The sequence below is a fragment of the Marmota marmota genome, unplaced genomic scaffold (assembly GCF_001458135.2).
Source record: "Marmota marmota marmota unplaced genomic scaffold, marMar, whole genome shotgun sequence".
Lineage (NCBI taxonomy): Eukaryota > Metazoa > Chordata > Mammalia > Rodentia > Sciuridae > Marmota > Marmota marmota.
The window spans coordinates 25712690-25732513 of record NW_026000019.1 but is presented as its reverse complement, the minus strand read 5'-3'; the positions used below and the strand labels follow the sequence as shown (position 1 = coordinate 25732513).

General features: G+C 40.5%; 1 long non-coding RNA gene across 1 annotated transcript; it reads right to left on the bottom strand.

Annotated features, from left to right (window-relative positions):
* Nucleotides 1-1082: 1082 nt before the first annotated feature.
* Nucleotides 1083-13223, bottom strand: LOC125618698. The gene is made up of 4 exons (XR_007350097.1): nucleotides 12992-13223; nucleotides 7397-7556; nucleotides 2936-3138; nucleotides 1083-1257 (listed from the first exon to the last, which is right to left on the bottom strand). It is a non-coding gene; the product is annotated as an uncharacterized LOC125618698 (long non-coding RNA).
* Between the last annotated feature and the right edge of the window lie 6601 nt (nucleotides 13224-19824).

Here is a 19824-nt window from a genome sequence, read left to right as displayed (position 1 = left end):
TAGACAATAGGCAAATATGACTATCTCAACTCAATGCCTTCTAACAGAAAAAAAATAGTATCTCTAAATATTGTAATACTGTATTTTATTTCTGAATTTCAACACGTATGATAATAATCCTATCACAACTTCATTTTCACAGTTGCCAATTATTTAGAAAAGTCCCTCTTTTTGGCAGATGAGCCAGCCATGAGGAGACAGTACCTCCCAGTCTAGTTCCCTCACTCCACAAGTGAGACTGCAACATCAGGGAATGTTCATGGCTTACCTGAGGTGCTTCTTCTCTTCACTACTTCAGCCTCATTAGGACTCTGAGCTCATGATTGCCTAGCAGCCTGGGGTTCTCTCTAAAAGAAAGATGTTAATTCTTCATTTAATGGCAAACTTGTTTTCTGTTGTAAGTTTGTGTGCATGGTGGGATGAAGCTATGTCTGGCGACAGTCAGTTGGAACCCAAGTCTGCTCATTCTATTGTGCACTAGATTAGACTTGGTTTTAAATTTCTCTGCCTCAAACCAACATTAGGAATTTAAGAAAATGCTAAAGTTGGTTTAACATTAGTCATATATTAAACACAACTTGTACAGAATTACAAGTATCAGCAAATTTCAAATGCAATTTGATGGTAATTTCTATCATCATCTAGTATTAGATGAATCTTTGAGGAAGACATTCACTCCCAATTAAAAGCATAGGACATACAAATTTCTTGAGGCACCATAGAAAAAATATGATTTAGGGAAAGATGAAAGACTAGTTTAAAGTTAAAAAATTTCAAAGCCAATCTCTTATGCACATTGCATAATGAATTAACTAGAATAAATCAACAGGGAGAACTTCACCTATGAACACTGAACAAGGTATTCGTAGACAATTATCAGAAAAAATACATCTTTGAAGCAATGCAGTGAGACCCCTGAATAGAGGTGACAAACTAGTCCTGTATGATGATATCTATTTATCCAGAATAGAATTGAAGTTCCACTTTAAACTGACCTAAAGGAATTTTATTTTTTGGGGGGGAGGGGGGGGCTTGACNCTGAACAGACAATGCACAAGAAAGATACAAGATGGTAAAGAAGCATAGAAATGATTCTTAGTATCACCTGTCATGAGGAAAGCACAAACTAAGACCCCAAGTGCACTGCACACCTACCGAGCTGCTAAGGTCTTTAGTAAGTGTAGTATCAACCATGAGGATGATGAACAGCCACAGGCACTCTTGTGCATTGCTGGAAGAGCACACAACAGTTCAACACTATCAAAAAAAAATGGGCATTTTCCCCAAAGTTAGACATGGTTTCACCACATGGTCCTAAAAATATAGACAACTGCCTCAAAAATGTATATAGAGATAACAGCACACTATTACATATAGTAGTTCTATTCACAATGCCCCAATACCTTAAGCAATCAGGATGTGCTTCAATGGGTAATAAAATAGCATAACTGCTATGAATACATGCCATGGAGGCCCTGGTGTCTCTGAGCTCCCCCAGATCTCTACTCTGGACTGCCTTTACCTTTGCACACCTCACAGAGGGAAAAGTGAATTCTGAATAGAAACACCTGTATATGCAGCTGATAAACTCAGGCTCAGTATGCAGTTGCTGCCTATGGAAAGAGATTAAAAAGTTCTGGATGTGGGTGGTAAACTCAGAAAAATTCAAGCACAACACAGGCCTGCATTTTTGCCAAAAGGAGCTTCCTGGGGAACAACAGACAAACATGGAGGCTCCCCCAGTATCCCCACAGAACCACATCTAGGGGAGAACCTGGAAGTGGATGCCATCAGGGCCCCTGTGACCCACCTCTGATCCCCTTAGAGGACATTATGCTACAGCTTCATATCCCCATCCCAACTTTTAATTTCATCTCTTTCCACAGGTTGCAAATGCATCCTGATCTTGGATTCTGTTGATTAATTAGCTTGTTTAGTGTTGCAGAGAGCTGTGCCACTACCTAGTCCTGATGCACAACTTTTGAAATTCACTGTTCTGGTTATTCAACATACATTTGCATATTTTAGCTAAAATAGAGCCAATCATCCTATATTTTGATCTAAAAGGATGGCACTATGGTTTAAATATTTTCTACCCATATTTTATGTCCCCAAAGCCCTGGATCCCAGAAAGTTCAGGGCTGAACAAACCACCCCTCATATTCTCTTTCAGCTCCCCTCTTGCCATCCACAATTTGGAACAGACAAAAAATCTCTTTTAATCTCAGCAGGGAGAGTCCCTCAGGAATACTCCACTTGGTTATGGTATCTCACCTGTGCCCACTGGGCCCACCTGACCCTTTAAGGGAGAGCATAGAACAGGCTGGGAGCCACACCCATAAGACAAAGTCAGATAGGTGGAAGGGAAGCAGGGCTGGCTGTCAGTATACTTAGAGTAGACACCTTTTCCCATAGGGGCTGAGCACAGGAACTAAGGAGGGGCCTCCTGCCTCCATCCAGATGACCTCTGGACACTGCATGGGTACCCCTTCCCAGGAGGTCCTGTCCTAGTCAAGGGTCAGCTTCAGGCACTTTAGTCCATTTTCCCCAAAATGGACATGATGAAGCCGGATGATGAAGTTCCAGGCTTCTGGAAATTTCAGGACTGAACCCACTGCGTGTCCAGCATAGGAAGCAAAATGACCTGGAGGTCATCACTCAGTCCCTGTCTCTAATTGACCAGCTCATCACAGGCTTCACCCTACTGGAACTCTAGACCCTCCCATTTTCAGGAAAGGCCATAGGCTGAGGCTGGGATGAGCCCAGGGCTCTGAATATTTCCTGAGAGAGCTCAGAGCTGCCACACCCTATAGCAGCCTAAGACTCAGTAGTCACTCCCTCTGCCCTGACTCTGGGACAGAATTCCTGCTGGGGTCACAGGGGCCCAATGCTGCTATGGAAGGCAGGCAGATAGCTGTTCCCCAACTTTACACACCCTGCTGAGCTCAGGGAACCTGAGAGGCCAGAAATAGTGCCCTCCTCTTCTTCCAGGCTTGAGGAATACCTGGGGCATGCTAAGACATAGGTGAGAAGTGTGATGGCCTCCCAGAAGCTGGACTCTGAGGCTCCTTGAAGGGTGTTGACACAGTCCTGGGTCAGCTGTGGTTTGGCTCTGTGGACTCCTATCCAGGTCTATAACTGAGCATAGGGAGGAGAAAAGGGCTCAGAAAACAGATTCAGGACTCACTCCAGGGCAAGCAGAGATCCTGTCTCCAAATATGGTCACATTCTGAGCTACTGAGTTAGGACTTCAACATAAGGACTGTGAGAGCTAGGAGTCAGCCTATCATACAGATTGGGCTCATTCCTCTCCAAACATTGGGCCACTGTGAGAAGTTACATGATCCAAGCCCTGTGAAAATTGCTTAATCAATATCAACATGGTAAGGCCATTTTGGACTATGCCAATACTGTGAGGAGGTTTTAATCAATACCAATCCAATAAGGCAAATTTAATCTATACCAATCCAGTAAGGCTACTTTAATCAATACCAATCTGGTAAGGCCACTTTAATCTATAATTTAATCTATAATCCTATGAAGACTTTTTTTTTTTTTTGAGAGAGAGAGAGAGAGAGAGAGAGAGAGAGAGAGAGAGAATTTTAATATTTATTTTTTTTAGTTTTCGGTGGACACAACATCTTTGTTTGTATGTGGTGCTGAGGATCAAACCCGGGCCACACGCATGCCAGGCGAGTGCACTACCACTTGAGCCACATCCCCAGCCCCTATGAAGACTTTTTAATCAACACCAGTCCTATGAGGATAATCCCATTGACATGAGTCCTTTCATCAAGACAAAGTGGGGAAGACATTGCCTCTGTACGTGGTTGAACTGTTCTGCTCTAACTTCTCAGGATAATACCAACATATGTCTAATTACCATGTGACAATTAGGAATAAAATTACTTTAATAAATTAAACAAAAAAAACCCACTTAGGATGTTAAGAAAAAGATAGACTTGGGCTGGGGTCGTGGCTCAGTGGTATAGCGTTTGCCTAGCATGCATGAGGCACTGGGTTCAATCACCAGCACCACATTAAAAAAAAAACTAAATAAACAAAATAAAGGTATTGTGTTCATCTGCATCTAAAGATCTGGGGAAAAAAGCAGACTTAAGGGGAAACAATCCTCCCCAGGATAGGAAAGAAAATCCCAGATAGCAGCAGTGGACTTGACTGCTGCCACCTTATGAAAACTGAGTCAGAGTGAGGACCTTATAGATAACAGAGGCCTCATTACATGAGTGTCAGAGGAATCATTGAAAATATTATTGAGTGTTAACAGACCTCAATGAGTATATTCTGTAAAATACATCATTGAGTCATTACATCTTTTACATAGATGGAGCTTCACTGAGGACATTATATGATTAGCAGAAAACTCAATAAGAATTTTATATAAATGTGAAAGCCCTGACTGAGAATATTATGTATATCAGAAGTTTCAGTCCTCAATGAAGCCCTTATTATGTTTTTTAGAGACTTCAGTAAGCATAGCAAATGTGTTAGCATCTACAGGAGGATATTATGTGTCAGAATCCAGAGCAAGGCTATTACCTGAGTGTGAGTAGTATATGTATTCAAGCCCTCAATCACACTGTTATATGACTATGAACATCCTTAGTGAGAAAAATATCTGACTGCAAAAGGCCTTGTTGAAGGCATTGCATGTGTTCTATCTATAGCTCAAAGGTCTCAGGAAAGAAATCCTATGTGTCAGAGGCCTCACAGAGGATAAAACAGGAGTGCCAGGCTACTCAGTGAGAACATTGTGTTAGAGTCCTCAGGGAAGAAAGTATACCAACGTCACATACTTCAGTGAGGGTATTACTGTGTTGAAGGCCTTGGCATTTGTAATGCTTGGGTGAAAGTCCCAAGTGGAGCTACTGTCTCTGTCAGAGATCTCAAGGAGACACTTAAAAGTGTCAGAGGACCTCAGGGATTTAGAGGCCTCAAAGAGTATATTATATATGTCAGAGTCTTCAGAAAGATATTACATGAGCCAAAAATCTCATTGAGGCTATTAACTGAGTCAGAGGACTCAACACTGGTACTTCATTGTTGTCAGAGGCCTCAGCAGAGGATATATTGTTTTTTAGATGGGTAGGAGAAAATATGTTTTCCTGAGGCCACTGTGACGATACCATGCGTCGGAAGCTTCAGTGTGGGTAGAACAAAAGACATTTCTATCACCCAGGAGATTCCAAAGGATTTGGGATCTCTGTGTAAGGAACCAAGATCAGAGGACAAATACTAGAACAAAAGATGTTCTTAGTATGTCTATCACTTAGCAAGTATGAGTATTTTATGAGCTCTCCACCAGAAATGGGGGCAGAGGCCAAATATACATTTCTTACATCAAAACCTGTAATCTGGAACAATAATGAATTAATTATGCACAATGGGACAATGAATTAATTAGAAAGCAGATGCTAGAAACCAGGTTTCTCATTACTAAGATTGGAAATTACAGATAAGCAAGGGGGGAAGCCTAGAAGGATCTGGGTCAAATGGATCACAGTCCATTGCCTGAAGATCAGAATAAACTCACATTTAGCTTAGTAGAAACACAGATAGTCCCACATAAAAGATTTATAATTAGGTGTGTGTTTAGATTAAAAAATACATATAGCAAATTAAAAATACATTGAGATTCCATTTCACTCTAGTCAGAATGGCAATTATAAAGAATATAAGTAACAATAAATGTTGCAAGGAAATGGGGAGAAAGGTACTCTCAGACACCTTGGTGAGACTGCAAATTGGTGTAACACTATGAAAAGCAGTATGGAGTATTCCTCAGAAAACTCAGAATGGAACCACCACTTGGACCCAGTAAACCCACTCCTTGGTCTATAAACAAAGGACTTACATCATCAACATTCATAGCAGCTCAACTCACAATATCCAAGCTATGGAAACAACCTAGGTGTCCTTCAATGAATGAATGGATAAAGAAACTGTGGTATATATACACAATGGAATATTAGTTAACCATAAAGAAGGATGGAATAATGGCATTTGCCAGTAAATGAATGGAACTGGAGAATATCATGCTAAGTGAAATAGCCAACCCCAAAATACCAAAGGCTGAATGTTCTCTCTGATTTGTGGATGCTAACCCAAAACAAGGGAGGTTGGGGAGGGGAATAATAGAAATCCATTGGATTAGACAAAGGGAGGGAAGTGGGGATGGGAATAGAAAAGACAGTAGAATTAATTGGACATAACTTTCCTAGCCTTGTATTTGAAAATATGACCAGAGTAACTCCACATCATGTACAACCATAAGAGTGGAATCCTAAATAGAATAAATTATACTCTATATATTTATAATTTGCCAAAATACATCCTATCATCATGTATAACTAAAAAGAATAATTAAAAAAAAAAAGAACACACATATAAACTTCTTTGCATTGTCAGTTGTCAGGGTCAAGATCAGTGGGCACATTTACCTGCCAAATGAATTTTTTGGGGGAAGGAGGAGTTTCTTTTGTTTAATTCTTGTCTTTATTTATTTTAGTAATAAGGATTGAATCCAGGGGTGATTAACCATTGAGCCATATTCCCAGCATTTCTCATGTTTTATTTTGAGACAGGGTCCCACTAAGTTGCTTAGGACCTCACTGAGTTGCTGAGACTGGCTTAAACTTGTGAAGCTCTTGCCTCAGCTGCTGGGATTACAGGCATGTGCCACCACAACTGGCTAGATGAAAGTTTTTAATATCACTAATCAAAAGACCTAGGGCTCTTTGAAGAAGTATCTGATATTATGACTGAGACAGTAAAGACATGAGTCAGGGTAATCCTCCAACTTGCTATCAGAAGTAGGAATTTTGTACAAAATCATTAAAGTATGTTAAAAGAAAACAGGAAACAATAGAAAGAACTCCCAGTGGAAAGAAAGGTCAAAGCTATTCCCAAAGGCTTCAAGCAGGAATGAATTAAGCAACAAAGTACTATAGAGTTGGATAACAAACAAAACTTGGAGTAAATATCCAGATGCTCACATTGGTACAAATAAATGACTAAACAGATAAACAAAAGAGGTTAAATAAAAACCTCTCATGCAGAATTTCAAATAATTGAGGTGGACATTTGGCTCCCAAGGAGTTAGCCTAACTTCCCACTCCTTAAGAGGGGGCTTTGCACAGTGACTTACTCCAAAACAATATATATAACGTGGACATGCAGAAAAAACATAACTTCACAGTGAGAAACCTGGCAAACACTACATCAGTCAGATGAGCACAGTTAATATTAACATGAACAATTCACCTTGAGGATATGAAATGAAGATGAAATGAAGCACTTCATCTGTAATATGCCTTCCCCAAACCATAATCTGTCTACATAGGAGAAAAACACCAACTGAAAATCTAAAAAGTACCTGACAGGTACTCCTCAACTGTCAGGTCCTCCTCAACCATCAAGGGCATCATAGAAAGGAAGCCAGAGAAACTGTCGCCACCAAGAAAAGCCTATGGAGACAGGATGATTGGACATCAGGCGGGATCTTGGATGGGGTCCTGGAACTGAAAGAGGCAGTACTGAAAATCAAGGAAACACAGATATTAGTTAATAAGGGCATATCAGTATCTGTTCATCATGAAAAATTATGTAGGATGTTAACACATTTGAGATAGCTCAAGAAAAAAACTGGGTAGAAGTTACACAGTGGATCTCTGCACTTTCTTTGCAATTTCTGCATAAACATGAAACTACTCTAAAATAAAATCTTAAGACATGGCTATATTTTTTCAAACACCTGCTCATTTAATTACTCAGAATGTTAATTACTAATAATTGACATTCTTAACTAGTTCTGCATTTTGTTAAGAGCATTTATAACAAAAATATTTCAAACTAACATAATGTAAGATAAGTATTTCTTTTATATATTTTATGTTAAAGTAATAACATGTTTAAACTTATTTATCATTATTTATTTTGCTATTGCTAGGTTCTGGATTTTCTCTCTAAAAATTTCAAAACTTTAGAGAAAAAATATCCATTTTAGAGACACTGTTTCAAGTCATGGTTGAAATTTTTCAAAAGAGTGATGATAAAAAAAATGTTACAAAAGCATATTGATTCATTGTGAATGAATCATTCATTGAAAATAATTCTTATCTTTTGTTCATTTTTATGCATACCCTTTAACAGTAATAGCATCAAATTTGCCACTGGGAAAAATATTCAAACAAAAAAATGTAAACAGAATTTGTGACAATAACATATGATGCTTTCTAAAAAAGAAAAATTTAAAAGAATATCAAAGTCAATTACCTCCATGATGCTCTTCAGAAGTGGTAAAACTAGAGAAACATCAATGAAAGCATGGTTTATGAGTGATCTTAGATATTCCTGAGTTGCTGGGAGCCATTAGCCAAGTAGGTATGACAATTTCCTTGCCAGCGTACCCCATGTTGCTGACATTTTGCAGTGACATTGAATGTAGTTGACCTTGCTCAAGGACCAGGGCAGATTAGGGTGTTCCCGGTTTAACATAATCGGGTTTAGGGCGTTCCCAGTTTAGGTTCCAGGTTTAAGGTTTAAGATTATTCCTGCTGGGAATAGGGCGTATCCTGCTGCCTGAGTTCCCCTTGAGTTCTCACGGGATTCAGACAGTATATTTTGGGAGACAGAAGCCCAGTGAAGGTGAATTTGGGAGAGAAAGTGGATTTGGGCAGAGAACGTGGATTTCCCCAGAACGTGTTTGTAGACGGCTGGTGTGAGTTCGGGAATAAAGAGTTGCTGTTTGAATCTACAAGCTGTGTGGTGGCTCGTGATTTTGTGCCCAGCCAGACTGCGGCACTGAGTTTTATTGGGAAATTATATTTTAGAAAACGCAAAAAAATATTGGATGCCCAAACTCTTGAATGCTTTCAACTGTAGTTGTACTTCTATGTAAGTTTCTCATTGATATAGCTAGTCATAAAGCTAATAAAAACAAAGAATCTATGGGGCTGGGATGTACCTCAGTGGTAGCATACCTTATCCGTAATTCAGAAGCCCCAGGTTTGATCCCTAGCACCACAAAATTTTTAAAAAATCAGTGCCTTATTTGTGTAATCAAATAGAAAGTGAACAATTATCACTCTTAGGAAAATGTTAAGCCTGAAAAACATTTAAGACTATCAGAATCAAAAAACTCTTACAGTGGGTTGTATAATAGAAATAGCCTATTGTGAACATATGAGTCACATCATAAAGTATATTCACATTAAATATCCTGTCAGAACAAAAAAAATTTGATGACCATTTATAAGAAGCAAATGGCTATAATATAGATTAGAAAATTATTAAGAATTAGAAACATGATAATGACATAAAAATTATCTAGGCCATACTAGGCACTTGGACCTGTAATCACAGCTATTTTGGAAGTTGAAGCATGAGGATCACAAAGTTTGAAGCCAGCCTAAATACCTCAGGAACTTAGCAAAACCTGTCTCAAAATAATATTTTAAAAGGGCTGAAATTCATTTCTTGCCTAGCATGGTCAAAGTTTTGAGTTTAATCCTCATCACCATAAATAAATTAAAAAGAATAACTCCAAACCAAGCATATAATATGAGACAACTAGGGCATTTATAGAAAAGGGTGGAAGCCATTATGTTGAACACCCCAAAATAATTCTACTATATTTAATTATTTTTCAGCTCATGATATTAACATGTATAATCTCCACTTCTATTACTTCAAATTAATCCATTAAAATATGGTAAAAAGTGTATGTACATTTTTAATGATTTCAAAATATGAGTTATACTCAACTCTACTCTAAACACTACCTTTGAAGCACATAGAGGCACCAACATTTATATAAAATGAAATCAGTCCATTTCTCACACAAAGTAATATTTAGTAAGTACTAATATATACACACATAATTTCAAAAAAATTAAAATTGATAAAATCAAAAGGTCACTGGAATGCTTTTATGATATTTTGAATATAGGAGAAACACTTAATTGAGTTCTCCAAGAAGAACTTCTGACAATATATAAAGCATGCTTATTAGAAGGTCAATTCCCTTGCTTGCAAGGAGTAAGAGAAACTAACTACTTGTTGAATGTAAAACTTTAATAAGATATACGAATATGCTTTCTAAATTTGAAAAGGTAGAAAATGTCTGCTTTTGCAAAGTCTATTTTTGGTAAATGTATCTGTTTTTTTTTAAAGAATCTACTGAATTTTCTCTTATATACAGTAATTATTTCAGTTGTTTTAAGCATCATGTAATATCAATAGTTGGCATTTTAAAACATTACCATCCTCTTTCTATCTATAAAATTGATTAGCAAATTTTGCTTAGAATAATTTCAACCCAATTTGGAAAAGATCTGTGTGTGTGTATGTGTGTGTGTGTGTGTGTGTGTGTGTGTGTGTGTAAAAATACATAATATTTTAAACAATTCCCCTGACATTCGGGTCCTATCAAAGACATACTGTCTGTGTGTGGTGCTGGAATGGAACCCAGACACTCTGGCTCTGTCACCAAGCTACACACACAGCCCCAAAGACCTTAATAAGCAGAAGATAATTAAAATTTTTTGAGATAATGAGAATTGTCAAACAAGATAATTCAATCTAAACTAAAAAGTATATTTAAAAATATTGCTGATGAAAATAGCAGAAGTTAGAGGAGAAATTAAAAATCAAACTGCAGAAACCTACTGCATAAAATTGGAAACCTAAAGGGAATGGGTAATATCCTAGTAAAAATACACATTAACAAAAGATTAAACTAACAAAACTATGAATGATCAATCAGCTTAAAAAGTTTGAAATGATGCTTATAGATCTCCCATTGGGGAAAAAAACAGGAACACAGGGATTCACAGTTGAGTGTTAACTGACTTTTAACAATTCTGGATTTACTTAAAATGTTCACAATCTAGGAGGAAAGAGTGAAATTATTACTTAAAATAAATTCTTCAATTAATTTAAATTAATTTTCTCAATTATTTTAAATGAATTTCTTCAATTAACTTTTTGGTATAATACCAAGGCCTTATCTAGTCAAGATATTTCAGCAGATATAGAATGTCAGCACAGTATTTAGCATACCATTACAAATACACTGCCAATTAAACTGATCTACTCAATCAAAGACAAAATGTATTCTCAATCAAAATGTTGATTAATTTAGTTCCATAAAATCCATGAACTATTTTTTCACAAATTCTGGCTTTATTAAAAATAGCATATTTAAACTTAAAATATGTCGTGGGTTTCATACATCTACTTTTCAATTTTTAAATATTTTTCCTGCTTTAACACAGTAAGAATTGGCAATTAAAACAATTCCTCCTCCCTCTGTGCCAGGGTTACCCAGAAATCACCCAACTAGCTGTGTTATGATGACAGGTAATCAGAGCCTCATGAAGGGATGTTTTCCTAAAGCAAGCCTGCTGAAATAATGAAGAAGAGCAAGGCTCCCTCCTCAGCTCTCAAATGGGGGCAGGGAGTAAATCTGCTTTCTCTTCACTCTTTCCACCTTTTCCTCACCTGCTGCCTATTTATCCAGAAGTTTCTGGAAGATCTCACTGAGGTTGCTCTGGGCATGCCTATAGACTTGACTCACAGTGTCCCCAAGCCAGGATCTCTCTAAAGCTAGTCTGAGAAGAGAGCTCTAGGCGTCCCTGTAGATATGACTCAGAGTGTCCCCAAGCAAGGCATTGCTCTGAGGTTGCTATGAGGAGAAGGGACCTCTGGATGACCCTACACACATGACCTACACTATCTCCAAGTCAGGCATCTGCCTGAGGATGGTCTAAAAAGAATGGAGCTCTAGGTGTCCCTATAGCCTTGACCCACAGCTGGTCTTAGAATGGAGTTATAGATTTGATCTACAGTGTCCCCAAGCTGTGTATCTCTCTGAGGCTAGTCTAAAGAGAAGGGACCCTAGACATCCCTGTAGACACAACACAAAGTGTCCCCAAGCTGGTAGTATTCCTCCGTCTGCTCTAAGAGGAAGCTCCATGTCCCTCTACACTTAAACCACATTGTCCCCAAGCTGGGAGTAGGCCTGAATCAGCTGAGAAGGCAACTCCCTGTCTCAATACATATGACCCACCAGGGTACCCAAGCTACGAGTGTCTCCTCAGATCAGAGGCACACAGGGGACCTAGTGTCCCCGAGCTGGGAGTACCTACTCAGACTCCAGGGTTATGGAGCTGGGAGTACCTTCTCAGACCCAAGGCACATGAAAGACCCAGGCTCCCTGAATAGGAAGTATGTCCTTAAACATGAGGCATATATGGCACCCAGGGTCCCCCAGATGGGAGTACCTCCTAAACCAAGGCATGCAAAGGATCCAGAGTCCCCGAGCTGGGAGAACATCCTCAGACCCGAGGCACACGAAGGACCCATGGTCCCTGAGCTGGGAGTATCTTCTCAGACCCAAGGCACATGGATGACCCAGGGACCCCAAGCTGGGAGGACCTCCTCAGACCCCAGGCACAAAAAGGACCCAGGGTCCCCAAGCTGGGAGTATCTCCCCAGACCTGAGGCACACAGAAGACCCAGGGACCCCAAGCTGGGAGGACCTCCTCAGACCCCAGGCACAAAAAGGACCCAGGGTCCCCAAGCTGGGAGGACCTCCTCAGACCCCAGGCACACGGAGGACCCAGGGACCCCAAGCTGGGAGGACCTCCTCAGACCCCAGGCACAAAAAGGACCCAGGGTCCCCAAGCTGGGAGGACCTCCTCAGACCCCAGGCACACGGAGGACCCAGGGTCCCCAAGCTGGGAGGACCTCCTCAGACCTGAGTCACATGGAGGACCCAGGGTCCCCAAGCTGGGAGGACCTCCTCAGACCCCGGGCACATGGAGGACCCAGTGTCCCTGAGCTGGGAGGACCTCCTCAGACCCGAGACGCACAGAGGACCCAGGGTCCCCGAGCTGGGAGGACCTCCTCAGAGCTGAAGGAGGTCTGAGTAGGAGCTCCGTCTCCCCACACACATGACCCACAGTACCCTCAAACTTCACATCTCCCAGAGGCTGGTCTGAAGAGAATGGAGCTCTGCCGGTCCCTGGTGGTTGACGCATCAAGCTCATGATTGTTCCTGAGGCAAAAGCTCCAGTTCTCACCCTGAAGAAGGCGGGACAAAGATGGAACTGGGAGCCACCGCCCCCTGTCTTCCCCAACCCGGGCAGGATTCTGCTCATGCGCAGAGGTACCACTCCCTGATGGCCACGCCCAATGCAGGCCTCTGCTCTTTGCAGAGGCACCACACCCTGATGGCCCTGGCCAGTGCAAGCCTCTGCTCATGCGCAGAGGCAGCGCGGTGCCTGGTCTTCTGGGCGAATCCGTCAGCGCCTCTTTGTAACCACAGCTGTTACTGAATAGGATCTGTTCCCACTTCTCTAACTAAGTCTGGCTGTGTTTACTTGTGGAATCTCAGGAGAGGAGAAAAGGGAAGCCAAGAGATGACCTCTCTGAGAACCCAGCCCCTGTACTCAACCAGGCCATGCACTGCTGTAGCCAGGGGCCAGGCAGGCAGAGGTGCAGACATGAGCACCTGCAGGGAGCCCTGGACACTTCAATCTTGTGCCCAAGGGCAGAAGGCCCAAAACAGGTCAACACAGAGGCCTCTGCGAAGTGCAGTCTTTGAGAGGAAGTGACTGAGTGATGTAGCCAAGGACTGCTGAATTTTAGGATCATGGGTTTTAAGAAAAGCACTTAAATCCCAGCTCATGTTGACTGCTTTCAAGGTTGGGAGACCCTGAGCTCACACCAAGCCCCCAGCAGCCTCTGGGAACTGCAGGGTGCACCCCCTTGCCCTAGGGCATTCTAGATAATTCAGTCTGTCTTTCTTTCCCAGCTCTCACCATGAATGCCTCTGGGAGGTGCACAGTTATTCCCAGAGATTCTGGACAGTCTAATTTGGTGTTCTGCCCACACAGCCCTCACCATCAGGACCATCAGAGCTGTGTGCTACTTGCTATCCCAAGTGCCCTGGAGGACCCTGGCAGTGGAGACTGGTGTTCTGCCTATGTGGCCCTCACTCCAGAAGACTATGGGAACTGCAAGTAGCAGATTCACCCTCATAACCCATGCAGCCTTCACTGCAGAGGCATCTGGGGGCTTCAGGACCCCCAGGATCATGAACATTGTAGCCTGGTGCTAGGTTGGTGCAGTACACACTATAGTTGCTCCTCAGAGCTCTGAGGCCCCAGTAATTCTGGGTATTGTAGTCCAGTTTGCTCAAGCATTCCTGACCTCAGAGGTCTAGAGCTGCAGGCTATTGAGTACTCTGGGCAGTGCAGTCCATCCTACCTAAGTGGGCCTCACCATCAAGGCTCCCAGTATCGGCACACCACAAGCCTGCCTGGACACCCCTGAGGAGTCTGGGTGGTGCAGTACAAATCTTGCTCATGCAGTCCTCAAGAGGTAGATGTCTGGGAGCTGCAGGCCCTGGGGGATTCTGCCTTCAGCCTTCACAGCTCTCACTGTGTAGACCTCCGAGTGGCAGGCCACACAGACACCTGGACATCTCCAAGAATTCTGTGTAGTGTAGTTCAGTTCTCTACCCTGCAGCCCTCACCACAGAGTATTTGGGGGGCTACAGTTTCCTGAGGATTCTGGGTAATGTAAGTCAGTGTTTTGCCTGCATGCCTCCTGTGAGGGCCAGGATAAATGCAGGCCACATGCTTGCCTTGGTAATGCAGACCTCACTGTGGAGGGTTCTTGGACTGTAGGCTTCACAGTCATCAGGGTACCCCCTGGTGAATTATGGAATAGTGTAATCTAACCTTTAGCATGAACAGCCTTTGCTGTGGAGGCCTCTAGGAGTTGCAGGCCACATTCTCACCCAGGCAACATGTCCCCTAAATGATTCTGGGTAGTATAGTTAAGTTCTGTTTCCTACAATTCTCATCACAGAGGATCCTGGGAGCTGCTGGAACTAAGATTTGTGGGTAACATAGTCCTGTGTTTTGCCCATTCACCACAGAGGGTTCTGGGAGCTTTAGCCCTTGAGGATTGTAGGTAATGTAGGCTAATGATTTGATGGCCACAGAGGATCCTAGAAGGTGCAGCCCATGTGGATTCTGGATAATGTAGTCTAGTGTTTTCCTGCATAGCCCTACTGGGAGGACCACAAGAACTGCAGACCCATGTTTTCCCTGGTACCCTGGAGATTCTAGGTACTATAGCTCTCATCACAGAAACCTCTGTGAGTTATAGGCAGTGAAGACATACCCTGCACTGAGCCTGGTGTTCTGCCTTTGCAGCTCTCAACTCAGAGGCTCCTGGGAACAGCAGGCACCCAAGGGATATGAGAAGCACAGTTTGTCATTCTTCCCACACAGACCTCACTGCAGAGGTCTCTGCAAGCTGCAGGTCCCTTAAGGCTCAGTCATTTGGTCCATGCTGCCCTCTATGCAGAGGGCTCTAGGAACTGCAGGTCCTGAAGGATTCTGGGTAGCAAAGGCCATAATAATCTTTGCAGCTCTTGCTCCAGAGCCTCCTGGGAGCTGCTGGCCACATTCTCACTAGCCACTCCTGAGAGCTCTGGGGTAGTAACCAATAAGTGTTCTCTTTTCTACATTGTATCTGAAATAAAAGGGTCACACTGCCATTTAAAAACCTGGATTTTATCTGTTTTAACTATGTCTATTTCTGATTATTAACACTGTTTCCTAAATGTTTAAGAGATTGAAAGCTATCCTTTCACTTTTGCTAGTCCTGCTAACATATGCAGACCTGTGATTATAATTATTTTACACTATGGGTTCTAAATTTTACTTTAAAAGTTAAACTTAGTTAATTGTGACATTAACCATTACTAGCCTTTTCATATTTTGGATATATTCGTGTTCTTACAGTATACAAGTCCTTTAAAATGTAAGGCTTGTGAGCCCTTTACCAAGATGATGTTTTCTAAACTAAAACTGTCTGTAGCAATAGTCTCTTTCAGGTTTATATAGAAATAACAAATTTGATTGGTATTTATTTATGTTATTTAATGTTTTATAACTGGATAAGGGTAACCTGTTATCAATAAGTTATATATAAAATTTTGTGTTACTCTTTATACTGGGATAGGAATTTAAATGTATTTTTTGGAAAGTAATAAGCAGAGCCTGGTTTGTTTAAAGGCTGATAATGTGAAATATGTATTTTGCCACTTTTTCCACAAAAAGGAAGTTAAGAGCTCTCTTAGCCTTTCTGTTTTATTCATGTTTCAGATGTAATGTTGTTTGTTTGTTTGTTTTAATTATAAATAAAAGAGGTTTATTTTGGCTCAAGGTTCAGGTCCAAGATTGAAGGGCTGAATCTAGTGATGGCCTTCTTGCTGGCAGAATATCGAGGTGGCTCAGGAAATCACATAAGCGGGAAGGGACTGGGATTCTCAAGATAGCTGGTTTCTATAGCAACCTCATTGTCCAGTTAACCCGTAAGTCCATTAATCTGTTCACGGTGTGAATGGACCAACTTTTCTCAAGTTAACCCATAAACCTATTAATCTGCTAATGTCACAGGACAAAGCTCTGATTGCTTTATGACCTCTTAAAGGTCCCATTTCTTTTTCTTTCTTGTTTTTTTTTTAACTGGGGATTTTACCCAGGGGTATTTTCCACAGAGCTACATCCCCAGTCCTTTTTAATTTTTTATTTTGAGATAAGATCTTGCTATATTGTCGAGACCCCTCGCCGGCAAGGGAAAACACGACACAGGATTCTTCTTTCAGCAGTTTATTCAGGCCTTGATTCATGTATCATCTTCTAGTGACCCGTCGCCGAGTGCCCAAGCACAGCCTAATAAAGCCTCCAGCATACCAATCTTAAGCTGCCACGTGGACCTTTCTCATAGGGTGGTAAGGGATTGCGTGCCAATTCTCCATATTAGGAGTTGTTTATCACAGGCCACAGTGGAAGCCGGCGCCATCTTCTAATGGTGGCCACAGTCTAATTAGAACGGCTCACCACACTATATTGATGAAGTTGGCTCAAACTTTGTATCTTCTCCCTCAGCCTTCAGAGTCTGAAGGATTCTGGGCAGCAGAAGCCATCATAACCTTTGCAGCTCTAGGACTTCAGGTGTGTCCACCTTGCCTTGTGGTTCCACCTTATTTATTTATTTATTTATTTATTTATTTATTTAGTTCAAATTAGTTATACATGGCATATTGACATATTATACACAAATGGAGCACAACTTCTCATTCCTCTGGCTGTACATGGTGCAGAGTCACTCCAGTTGTGTAAATACATGTACATAGGGTAATAATGTCTGTCTCATTCCCACAGCCTTAATCCTCCCCTCACAGCCCTCTACACAAACCAAAGTTCCCATCCTTCCCTACCTCCCCACCCCACTATGGATCCATATCTGCTTATCAGAGAAAACATTCAGCTTTTGTTTTTTGGGGATTGGCTCATTTCACTTATCATGATATTCTCTAGTTCCACCCCTTTACCTGCAAATGCCATAATTTCTTTCTTCTTTATGGCTGAGTAATATTCCATTGTGTATATGTACCACATTTTCTTTATCCATTCATCTGTTGAAGGGTATCTAGGTTGGTTCAATCAATTAGCTATTGTAAATTGATCTTCTATAAACACTGATGTGGCTGCATCACTATAGTATGATGATTTTAAGTCCTTAAGGTATAAAATGAGGAGTGGGATAGCTGGATCAAATGGTGGTTCCATTCTGAGTTTTCTGAGGAATCTCCATACTGCTTTCCATAGTGGTTGCACCAATTTGCAGTGCCAACAGCTATGTATGAGAGTACCTTTTTCCCCATATCTCTGCCAACACTTATTATTGCTTGTATTCTTGATAATTGCCATCTGACTGAGATGAAATCTTAGCATAGTTTTGATTTGCAACTCTCTAACTGCTAGCAATGATAATTTTTTTTCATTTGTTTGTTGATTGATTGTATTTCTTTTTCTGTAAAGTGTCTGTTCAGTACCTTAGCCTGTTTATTGATTGGATTATTTGTTTTTAGGGTGTTAAGTTTTTTTGTGTTCTTTATATATCCTGGAGATTAGTGCTTTATCTGAGATGCATGTGGTAAAGACTTTCTCCCATTCTGTAGGCTCTCTCATTATGTTATTGATTGTTTCCTTTGCTGAGAAGAAGTGTTTTAATTTAAATCCATGCCATTTATTGATTCTTGATTTTACTGCTTATGCTTTAGGAGTCTTGTTTTAAAAAGTCAGGTCCTAAGCCACCATGATGAAGATTTGGGCCTACTTTTACTTATATTAGGTGAAAGATCTCTGTTCTAGTGTGTAAGTCTATGATCCACTTTGAGTTGATTTTTATGCAGGGTGAAAGATAGAGGTTTAATTTCATTTTGCTACATATGGATTTCTGGTTTTCCCAGGGCTATTAGTTGAAGAGGCTATCTTTTCTCCAATGTATGTTTTGGGCACCTTGGTCTAGTATGAAATAACCATATTTATGTGGATTTGTCTCTGTGTCTTCTATTTTGTACCATTGGTCTACATGTTTATTTTGGTACCAATATCATGCCATTTTTGTGACTATTGCTCTGTAGTAGAGTTTAAGGTCTTGTATTGTGATGGCTCTTGCTTCACTCTTCTTTCTGAGGATTGCTTTGGCTATTCTGGGTCTCTTATGTTTTCAAGTGAATTTTCATGATTGCTCTTTTTAGTCTATGAAGAATACCATTGGGATTTTAATAAGAATTGCATTGAATCTGTATAACAGTTTTAGTAGTATGGCCGTTTGGACTATATTAATTCTGCCTATCCAAAATCATGAGAGATCTTTCTATCTTCTAAGATCTTCTTTAATTTCATTCTTTAGTGTTCTGTAGTTTTCATTGTAGAGGCCTTTCACCTCTTTTGTTAGATTGATTCCCAAGTACTTTATTTATTTATTTATTGAGGCTATTGTGAATGAAGTGGTTTTCCTAATTTCTCTTGCAGTGTATTCATCACTTAGTGTAGAAACATGTTTGATTTATGGGTATTAGTTTTATATACTGCTACTTTGCTGAATTCATTTATTAGGTCTAGAAGTTTTCTGGTGGAATCTTTTGGATCTTCTAAATATAGAATTGTCATTAGCAAATAGTAATAGTTTGTGTTCTCCTTTTCCTATGAATATTTCTTTAATATCTTTTGTCTGTCTGATTGCTCTAGCTAGAGTTTCAAGAACTTTGTTGAATAGAAGTGATGAAAGAAGGTATCTCTGTCTTGTTCCAGTTTTTAGAAGGAATGCTTTCAATTTTTCTCCACTTAGAATGATGTTGGCCTTGGGCTTAGCATAGATAGCTTTTACAATGTTGAGGTATTTTCTTCTATCCCTAGTTTTTCTAGTGTTTTTAATACGAAAAGGTGCTGTATTTTGTCAAATGCTTTCTCTGCACCTATTGAGACAATCATATGATTCTTGTCTTTTAAGTATATTGATGTGATGTATTATGCTTATTGTTTTCAGTATGTTGAACCAACCCTGTGTGCCTAGAATGAACCCCACTTAATTGTGTACACTATCTTTTTAGTATGTTTTTGTATGCAATTTGCCAGAATTACAAATTTTATTGACAATTTTTGCATCTATGCTCATCAGGGACATTGGTCTGAAGTTTTCTTTCCTTGATGTGTCTTTGTCTGGTTTTAGTATCAGGGTGATACTAGCTTCATAGAATATTTGGAAGGGCTCTCTCCTTTTCTATTTCATGGAACAATTTGAGGAGTATTGGTATTAATTCTCTCTGAAGGTCTTGTAGAACTTGGCTGAGAATCCATATGGTTCTGGGCTTTTCTTGGAAGGTAAGCTTTTAATGGTGTCTTCTATTTTCTTGCTTGAAATTGATAT